Source organism: Pristiophorus japonicus, unplaced genomic scaffold, assembly GCF_044704955.1.
Source record: "Pristiophorus japonicus isolate sPriJap1 unplaced genomic scaffold, sPriJap1.hap1 HAP1_SCAFFOLD_107, whole genome shotgun sequence".
NCBI lineage: Eukaryota > Metazoa > Chordata > Chondrichthyes > Pristiophoridae > Pristiophorus > Pristiophorus japonicus.
In genome coordinates, this window is record NW_027250723.1 from 1,061,225 (window position 1) to 1,071,776 (window position 10,552).

Consider the following 10,552-nt stretch of genomic DNA (forward strand, 5'->3'; position numbering starts at 1 on the left):
GCATATTGGAAAGAAGATACTTCACTAGGCCCAGACAAAATGCACATCAGGCTGTTAATATCATCAATGGATGAAGTAGCGTAGTCTCTGACCATCAATTTTCTATCCGCTCAGGTTAAAGGTGTGGTGCCGGAGGATTGGCGGATTGCTAATGTTGCAGCATTGTGTAAAATGATGAAGGTTTTCACCGAGTAATTAAAGCTATGTGAGCCCAACGTAGACGGTGGGAAAATTATTGGAAACAATCTGAGGGACAGTCTTACTCATCATTTGGAAAAGCACGGATTAATCAAGGACAGTCAGGATGGACTTGTTAAGGGACAGTCATGCCGAACTATCTGGATTGAATTTTTTGAGGAGATAACAAGGAGGGTCTATGTCGGCGGTGCGTTTGATGTAGTCTGCATGGATTTTATCCATTGTTTGCAACAAACTCCCGCATGGAAGAAAAATAAAAACCATGGGATCCAAAGGAAAGTCTCAATTTGGATCCATAACTGTCCCAATGGCAGGAAGCAAAGGGTAATGGTTGACGGGTGTTTGTGACTGGAAGGCTGTTTCCAGTGGGGTTCGGCTGCACTCAGTACTAGATCCCTTGCTTCTTGTTTTATATATCAATGGTATAGGGCTAGACTTTCCATTAGTTTCTGTCCGTTACAGACCATTACACCCATTTAAACGCTCTGATGCGATAACGCCCGTTTATCTTCTATTTACCCAAAAAATGGAAACTAATGCCATTTATCACCCATTTATTACCCATTTACCGGCAGCATTAGTTTCGACATCAAATCAATGCGGAGAGTTATGTTAACTGCCTGCCCATATTTTTATGACATCAACGCCCAGAATAAAGATTTTAAAGAAACGAATGCCCAGAAACCGCCCAGACTATCGCTCGCCCAAGAAAACGCTGAAAAAAAGCGGCACTCACCTGATCTTCACCAGCGGCATGGAATCTATATTTAAATCAAAGGACTTTTCATAGAAAAGGCAGATCCAAATTCTGGGGAGATGAAAACATGGCTTCACCAGTGGTGCAGAAGGGAGCGATTCAAATTCCTGGGATATTGGAACCGGTTCTGGGGTAGGTGGGACCAGTACAAACCGGACGGTCTGCACCTAAGCAGGACCGGATCCAATGTCGTAGGAAGAGTGTTTGCTCGTGCTGTTTGGGAGGAGTTAAACTAATATGGCAGGGGAATGGGAACCTATGCAGGTAGACAGAGGGAAATAAAATGGAGACAGAAGCAAAAGCTAGAAAGGGGAATAGTAAAAGTGGAGGGCAGAGAAACCCAAGGCAAAAAAAAAGGCCACTTTAGAGCAAAATTCTAATGGGTCAAAGCGGATTAAAAAGACAATCCTGACGGCTCTTTGCCTCATTGCGAGGAGTATTCGGAATAAGGTGAATAAATTAACTGCGCAGATAGCAGTTAACAGGCACGATGTGATTGTCATCATGGAGACATGTCTCCAGTGTGACCAAGGCTGGGAACTCAACATACAAGGGTATTCAGCATTTAGGAAGGAGAGACAGAAAGGAAAAGTAGGCGGGGTGGCGTTGCTGGTTAAAGAGGAAATTAATGCAATAGTCAGGATGGACATTAGCTTGGATGATGTGGAATTGGTATGGGTGGAACTATGGAATACCAAAGGGCAGAAAACGCTAGTGGAAGTTGTGTACAGGCCACCAAACAGTAGTAGTGAGATTGGAGACAGCATCAAACAAGAAATAAGGGATGTGTGCAATAAAGGTACAGCAGTAATCATGGGCGACTTCAATCTACATATTGATTGGGCTAACCAAACTGGTAGCAATGCGGTGGAGGAGGACTTCTTGGAGTGTATTAGGGATGGTTTTCTCAACCAATATGTCGAGGGACCAACCAGAGAGCTGGCCAGCCTAGACTTGGTGATGTGCAATGAGAAGGACTAATTAGCAATCTTGATGTGCGCGGTCCATTGGGGAAGAGTGACCATAGTATGGTAGAATTCCTCATTAAGATGGAGAGTGACAGATTTAATTCAGAAACTAGGGTCCTGAACTTAAGGAAAGGTAACTTTGAAGGTATGAGGCGCGAATTGGCTAGATTAGACTGGCAATTGAAAAATAAAGGTTTGACAGTGGATAGGCAATGGCAAACCATTAAAAATTACATGGACATTTTGTATAGTTTTGGTCGCCTAACTTGAGGAATGACATTCTTGCTATTGAGGGAGTGCAGAGAAGGTTCACCAGACTGATTCCAGGGATGGCGGGACTGACATATCAAGAAAGACTGGATCAACTGGGCTTGTATTCACTGGAGTTCAGAAGAATGAGAGGAGATCTCATCGAAATGTTTAAAATTCTGATGGGTTTAGACAGGTTAGATGCAGGAAGAATGTTCCCAATGTTGGGGAAGTCCAGAACCAGTGGTCACAGTCTAACGATTTAGGACCGAAATGAGGAGAAACCTCTTCGCCCAGAGAGTGGTGAACCTGTGTAATTCTCTACCACAGAACTTTATGGAGGTCAATTCACTTAATGTATTCAAAAAGGAGTTAGAGATAGTCCTTACTACAAGGGGGATCAAGGGGTATGGCGAGAAAGCAGGAATGGGGTACTGAAGTTGCATGTTCAGCCATGAACTCATTGAATGGCTGTGCAGGCGCGAAGGGTCGAATGGCCTACTCCTGCACCTATTTTCTATGTTTCTATGTTTCTATGAGGGATTACCCAATGCTGCAGGATAAGGCTCAGTGTTAATACTGCAGGAATAGGCCCAGTACCCACACTGACACAGTGAGGGAATCCACAATGCTGCTGGATAAGGCTGGGTGTTAATACTGCAGCAGTGGGTCCATTGCACACTTTGACACAGTGAGGGATTCACCAATGCTGCAGGATAAGGCTCAGTGTTAATACTGCAGGATTGTGTCCAGTACCCAGACTGACACAGTGAGTGATTCCCCAATGCTGCAGGATAAGGCTCAGTGTCAATACTACAGGATTGTGCCCTATACCAATTCTGACAAAGTGAGTGATTCCCCAATGCTGCAGGATAAGATTCAGTGTTAATATTGCAGGAGTGGGCCCAATACCCACACTGACACAGTGAGATATCCGCAATGCTGCAGATAAGGCTCAGTGTAAATACTGCAGGTGTGTGCCCAGTAACCACACCGACACAGTGAAGGATTCCCCAATGCTGCTGTCTTCAACAACTTAAAATGTTGCAGGGTGTCTTGGTTAGGTTAGGTGATTCGTCAAATGCATGGAAGATGCAGCATAATGTAGATAAATGTCAGTTTATCCACTTTGGTGGCAAAAGCTGGAAGGCAGAATATTACCTGAATGTCGACAGATTAGGAAAAGGGGAGGTGTAACAAGACTTGGGTATCATGGTACATCAGTCATTGATGGTTGGCATGCAGGAAGTACAGACAGTAGTGATGGCAAATGGCATGTTGGCCTTCATAGCGAGAGGATTCGTGTCTAGAAGCAGAGAGGTCTTAATGCATTTGTACAGGGCATTCGTGAGGCCACAACTTGAATATTGTGTACAGTTTTGTTATCCTAATCTGAGGAAGGATATTCTTGTTACTGAATGAGTTCAGCGAAGCATCACCAAACTGATTCCCAGACCGGGATGGCGAGACTGACATGTGAAGAAAGACTGGATCAACTTAGCTTATATTCACTGGAATTTAGAAAAATAAGAGGGGGACTCATGGAAACATATACAATGCTGACGGGAATGGACAGGTTAGATGCTGGAAGAATGTTCCCGAAGTTGGGAAGTCCAGAACCAGAGATCACAGTCTAAGGATTAATGGTCAGCCATTTAGGACCGAGATGATGAGAAACTTCTTCACTCAGAGAATTGTGAACTTGCGAAATAATCTACCAAGAAAGTAGTTGAGGCCAGTTTGTTACATATATTCAAAAGGGAGTTTGATGTGGCCGCAACGTCTAAAGGGATGAACGGGTATGGAGAGGAAGCAAGAATGGGGAACTGAAGTTGCATGATCAGCCATGATCATATTGAATTCTCGTAGGCTCACGAGGTATGGAAAATGAACCACGTTGTCCAACGTCTGGTGATGAATCCTCATAACAGGAGGCAGCGCTGTGTGTTGGGGGAAGGTTGGTATTGGATCTTTCTCTTCCAGATGTTTAGTGTAAGGCCCATGCTCTCATATGTCTCGGTGAAGGTGTTTATGATGACATTGTGTTCGGCCAACGAATGTGCGAAGACAATGGCATCGTCGTCATACTGTAGTCCCATGAAGGAGGTTGGGATGAACTTCCCTCTGGCCGGGAGACGGCTGATGTTGAACAGATTTCCGTTTGTCCTATAATCTATCTCCTCTCCAGCGGGGAGCTTGCTGAATGTGAGATGGAGCATAGCAGCAAAGGAAATCTAGAAGAGCGTGGTGTGATGACACAGCCTTGCTTGACCCCGGTGCGTACGTGGAATGGTTCTGCGGTGGATGCGTTGTTCTGAACCACGGCTAGCGTTTCATCCTGGAGCATGGTGATAAATCTTTAAATGCAGTCGAATGTGAGGAGGTCGCTCCATAATCCGTCACGGTTGACATTGTTGGAGGCTTTCATGAGATCAAAGAAGACCATGTACAAGTGTTGGTGCTATTCCCTGCATTTCTCTGCTATTTGCCACTTGGTGAAGATCAGATCCATTGTGCAAATTAGTGGGCGGAATCTGCATTGGGACTCAGGAGGAGTTCTTCAGCCACAGGGAGAAGATGGTTGAGGAGAATTATTGCGGTTACTTTGCTGAAGTCGAGAGCAGTGAGATTCCTCTGTAGTTACCGCAGTTGGACGCGTCACCTTTCTTTAAGATAATCACAATTAATGCAACTCTGAGATCTCCTGGCAAGATCTCCTCCTTCCAGGTAAGACAGATGAGGTCATGAATCCGTGCCAGTAGTGCTTCGCCACCAAGCTTCAGTACGTCCGAGGGGATTCCATCTGCTCCTGAGGCCTTGTTGTTTTTAGTTGTCGAATGGCCTTTTCAAACTCGTACCAGCTGTGATTGTGCCAAGGAGGTGATGGGCAGCATGCAGTGAGATGCAGTCAAGGACAATCACGTCAAAGACAGATTTTTGTTGGCGAATATCCTCGAAGTGTTCTTTCCAGTGGGCACTGACAGCCTCAATGTCCTGGATCAGCACCACTCTGTTCTTGGCTTTCAGTGGAATAGGACCTTGGGCCAAAGGTTCGAACGCTCTGAAAAATCCACCCACGTCGTGATTGTCGGCTAGATGCTAGATCTTCTCCGCTACTAAGTGTCTATTAGTTGGAGTATCTTTATTAAATTTAAGTTCTCCATGAGTATGAGGTTCGATAATAGTTTGAGGGGCTGTATTAGTTTGAGTTTCTCTAACAGTTTGAGGTGTATTATTTTCGATGGCTCCATTTGTTTGTGGTTCACATATTCGTTTGAGTTTCTCTCATAGTTTGAGGATCTATATCAGCTTGAGTTTCTGTAAATGGTTGGAAGTGTTATATTATTTTACACTGCTATATTTATTTGAGATTCTGTATTAATTTGAGTGTTTTTACCTGTTTAGTGTCTTTAGTAGTTTGAGATTCGCTAGTAATTTGAGGTTATCTATTTGTTTGAGGTTCTCTATTAGTTTTAGGGTCTGCATTAATTCGAGGTTTTCTATTGGTTTGAGAGGCTGCATTAGTTTCGGGTTTTGTATTAGTTGAGGTCCTGTCATGGTTTGTGATTCTCAATTAGTTTGGGGTTCTGTATTGGTTTAAGCCTTTGTAATACATTGATGGGCTGCACTAGTTTGAGGGGCTGTATAAGTTTGAGTTCCTCTATTAGTTTGAGGTTAGCCAATAGTTTAAGGATCTGTATTACATTGATGGGCTGCACTAGTTTGAGGGGCTGTATTAGTTTGTGGGGCTGTATTAGTTTAATGGACTGCATTAGGTTGAGGGTCTGTATTAGTTTGAGGGTCTGTATTAGTTTGTGGACTGTAGTAGTTTGAGGGTCTGTATTAGTTTGAGGGTCTGTATTAGTTTGATGGGCTGTATTAGTCTGATGGACTGTATTAGTTTGAGGGACTGTATTAGTTTGATGGACTGTATTAGTTTGATTGACTGTATTAGTTTGATGGACTGTATTAGTTTGATGAACTGTATTAGTTTGAGGGACTGTATTCGTTTGAGGGCCTGTATTAGTTTGAGGGAATGTATTAGTTTGATGGGCTGTATTAGTTTGAGGGTCTGTATTAGTTTGAGGGGCTGTATTAGTTTGAGCGTCTGTATTAGTTTGATGGACTGTATTAGTTTGAGGGACTGTATTAGTTTGAGGATCTATATTAGTTTAAGGGTCTGTATTAGTTTGATGGGCTGTATTAGTTTGATGAACTTTATTAGTTTGAGGGTCTGTATTAGTTTGATGGACTGTATTAGTTTAAGGGACTGTATTAGTTTGAGTTTCCTTGTTAGTTTAGGGTACTCTATTATTTTTAGTTTCTCTTTTAGATTGAGTTTCTATAATAGTTTGAGCGAGTGTATTAGATTGATGGTCTGTATTAGTTTAAGGTTCTCTATTAGTCTGAGATGATGTCTTTGATTGGGCTGTATTATTTTTACGTTTGCTACTACTTTGCAGTGCTGTATTAGTTTGATTTACTGTATCAGTTTGAATATTTGGATTATTTTGAGACTTCCTATTCGTTGAGGTTCTCCATTACTTTGAGTGAATTATTTTGAGTGTCCCCATTTTTTGGAGTTTAATAGTTTCAGATTCTCGCTTGGTTTGAATTTCAATATTAGCGTGAGTCTCGTTAATAGTTTCAGTGTCTCTGTTAGTTTGAGGTTCTGTATTATTTTTAGATTCTTTATTCTGTTCAAGGTCCATAATATTTTGAAGTTCTCTCTAGATTGATAAAAAATGTATTTGATGTTTTTATTAGTTCGATGTTCTCTATTACTTTGAGGTTCTCTTTCAGTTTGAGGTTATATTTTAGTTTTAGGCACATTGTAATATTAAAGGGTTGTTTTTGTTTGAGGTACTTTTGTTTTGAGAGCTGTACTATTTTGAGGTTCTCTATTGGGCTGATGTGCTGTATTATTTTGAGTGTTTGAGTTTCTGTATGATGAGAAGTGCTATATTAGTTTGCATTATTTTTTTTGCTGTATGAGTTTGAGGTGCTGTATTACTTTTAGGTAATCTACGAGTATGAGGTACCACATGTGTATGAGGTGCGATAGGGGTATGAGAGGCTTAATAAAAATGAGGTCCTATATTATTTTGATTCCAATCATAGCAATTCATCACTTTAACTGTTTCACTGGAATTCCGTAGTTAAAGTGATCAGCCACTTCCTAGACCGCAGTAGAACATCGTTGAGAAGGACATTCTAACATTTGTAATTGAAGTACTGAATGCCTGCATTTCAAAGGGAGCCACGGTCCCCTTTGTAGTACAGCAGTGCTGATCGGGAAACGCTGACATTGGGAATGTAATTACTGAATAGCTAGAGTTAAAGAAGGCAGCCACATCACAGAGTGCAGTAGGGCAGCCCTGAGAGGGAATTTCTGACATTGTGAATGTAATTACTGAATAGCTATAGTTAAAGAAGGCAGCCACATCACACAGTGTAGTACAGCAGCCCTGAGAGGGAAACTCTGACATTGGAATGTAATTACTGAATAGCTACAGTTAAGGAAGGCAGCCACATCACAGAGTGCAGTAGGGCAGCCCTGAGACGGACACTCTGATATTGGGATTGTAATTACTGAATGGCCACAGTTAAAGAAGGCAGCCACATCACAGAATGTAGTAGGGCAGCCCTGAGAGGGATACTCTGAAATTGGGAATGTAATTACTGAATAGCTACAGTTAAAGAAGGCAGCCACATCACACAGTGTAGTACAGCAGCCCTGAGAGGGAAACTCTGACATTGGGAATGTAATTACTGAATAGCTACATTAAAGAAGGCAGCCACATCACAGAGTGCAGTAGGGCAGCCCTGGGAGGGAATCTCTGACATTGGGAATGTAATTACTGAATAGCTACAGTTAAAGAAGGCAGCTACATCACACAGTGCAGTACAGCATCCCTGAGAGGCAACACGAATATTGGGAATGTAATTACTGAATGGCCACAGCAGTAGGGCATGACCCAAAACAAAATGCGATCTCCAGTTTGGCCTGATGGTTTTTGAAACAGCAACCCAATTGCTGGGAGAATACAGCTGGAAACTTTCATGAGTTAATTAATGTGAGCAGAATTGTCCAGTCTTTGGGGTTTCCAATTTGAATCTCTCGAGTAAATATATTCGTTCACAACAGGGACTTAAATCGGCTGTCGTAATCTGTTTGTTCAAGTTTTTAAAAAAAACTATTTTGATCGATGTTGCAACCTCAATATCCCCGTGGAGAGCCCGCAGCGTACAACTTAAAGGCACTGGAATTGTACCGCCTCAGATAATAATTCAGGGAGATTACCTGCAGCACGAAGGGGCACATCGTTTCACCCAGACAATGCTTCCAATTCGAGAGGCCCAGAGAATCTGCTACATGATCATTGCCGTCATTGGTGTTCCTGGTAAGTGACTATAGCCATTGAAGTTGTGCAAATCTGTATGTGAGCTGGTCTCAGGTTTTGCTCTGTGACTAATAATGTTACATCCTGGATTAGTGGTCACTGGTATAGACACCTGATCGGTGATATCATTCCGTTCAGTCAAATGGCCTGAATAACCACTTTGGTTTGTTCAGTTTCTCCATCTGAACATAAACTTGTGTTTGTAGCTGACAGGCTGATTCTATTATCAAGCTATTGTCTTCAGTGGTATATTGTGTACTTTTCAATCAGTCCTGACTCAGCGCAACTGTCTGAGAGAAGGTATTAGTTGGAGAGTCTGTCGTAGCAGGATATACTGAGTATGAATCACAAACCTGTGTGCAACACCCTACCCCAGTGACCATGTATTACTGGGAGTATGTGTCAATGTAGGATATATTGAGTGTGGGTCACGAACCGGTGTGGAACACTGAACCCCAGTGACCATCTATTACTGGGAGTGTGTGTCACTGGAGGATTACTCAGTATCGGTCACTAACCAGTGTGGAACACCGTACCCCAGTGACGATAAATTACTGGGAGTGTCTGTCACTGGAGGATATACTGAGTATGGGTCACTAACTGGTGTGGAAAACTTTACCCCAGTGACCATATATTATTGGGAGTGTGCGCCACTGTATGATATGCAGAGTGTGGATCACTAACCGGTGTGGAACACTGTACCCCAGTGAACATGTATTACTGGGAGTGTCTATCACTGTAGGATATACAGAGTGTGGGTCATTAACAGGTATGGAAAACTTTACCTCTGTGACCATGAATTACTGGGATTGTGTGTCACTGTAGGTTATACTCAGTGTGGGTTCCTAACCAGTGTGGAACACCAAATCCCAGTTACCATGTATTACGAGCAGTGTCTGTCACTGTAGGATATACTGAGTGTGATTCACTAACCGGTGAGGAACCGGTACTCCAGTGAAGATGTATTACTGGGAATGTGAGTCACTGCAGGATATACTCGGATTGGGTCGCTAAAAGGTGTGGAACATCATACCCCAGTGACCATGTATTACTGGAAGTGTGTGTCACTGTAGGATATACTGACTGTGGGTCACTAACCTGTGTGGAACACCGTACCCAGTGACCATGTATTACTGGGAGTGTGTGTCACTGTAGGATATACTCAGTGTGGGTCACTAACCGGTGTAGAACACCATACGCGAGAGATCATCCATTACTGGGAGTGTGTGTCACTGTAGGATATACTGAGTGTGAGTCACTAACCGGTGTGGAACACAGTATCCCAGTAACCATTTATTACTGGGAGTGTGTGTCACTGTAGGATCTACTCAGTGTGGGTTCCTAAACAGTTTGGAACACCCAACCTCAGTTACCATGTATTACTGGTACTGTGTGTCACTGTAGGATATGCTCAGTGTGGGTCACTAACCGGTGTGGAACACTGTACCCCAGTGACCATTTATTACTGGGAGTGTGTGTCACGGTAGGATATACTCAGTGTGGGTCACGAACCGGTACGGAAAATCGTACCCAAGTGATCATGTATTACTGGGAGTGTCTGTCACTGCAGGATATACTGAATGTGAATCACTAACCGGTGTGCAACACCATACCCCAGTGACCATGTATTATTAGGAATGTGTGTTACTGTAGGATATAACGAGTGTGTGTCACTAACCGGTGTGGAACACTGTACCCTAGTGACCATCTATTACTGAGAGTCTGTGTCACTGTCGGATATAATGAGTGTGGGTCACTCACCGGTGTGGAACACCATACGCCAGTGACCATGTATTACTGGGAGTGTTTGTCACTGTAGAATAAACTGAGTGCGGATAACTTACGGCTGAGGAACCAATACCCCATTGACCATGTATTACTGGGAGTGTGTGTCACTGTCGGACATACTGAGTGTGCATCACTATCCGCTGTGTAAAACCGTACACCAGTGACCATGTATTACTGGGATGTGTGTC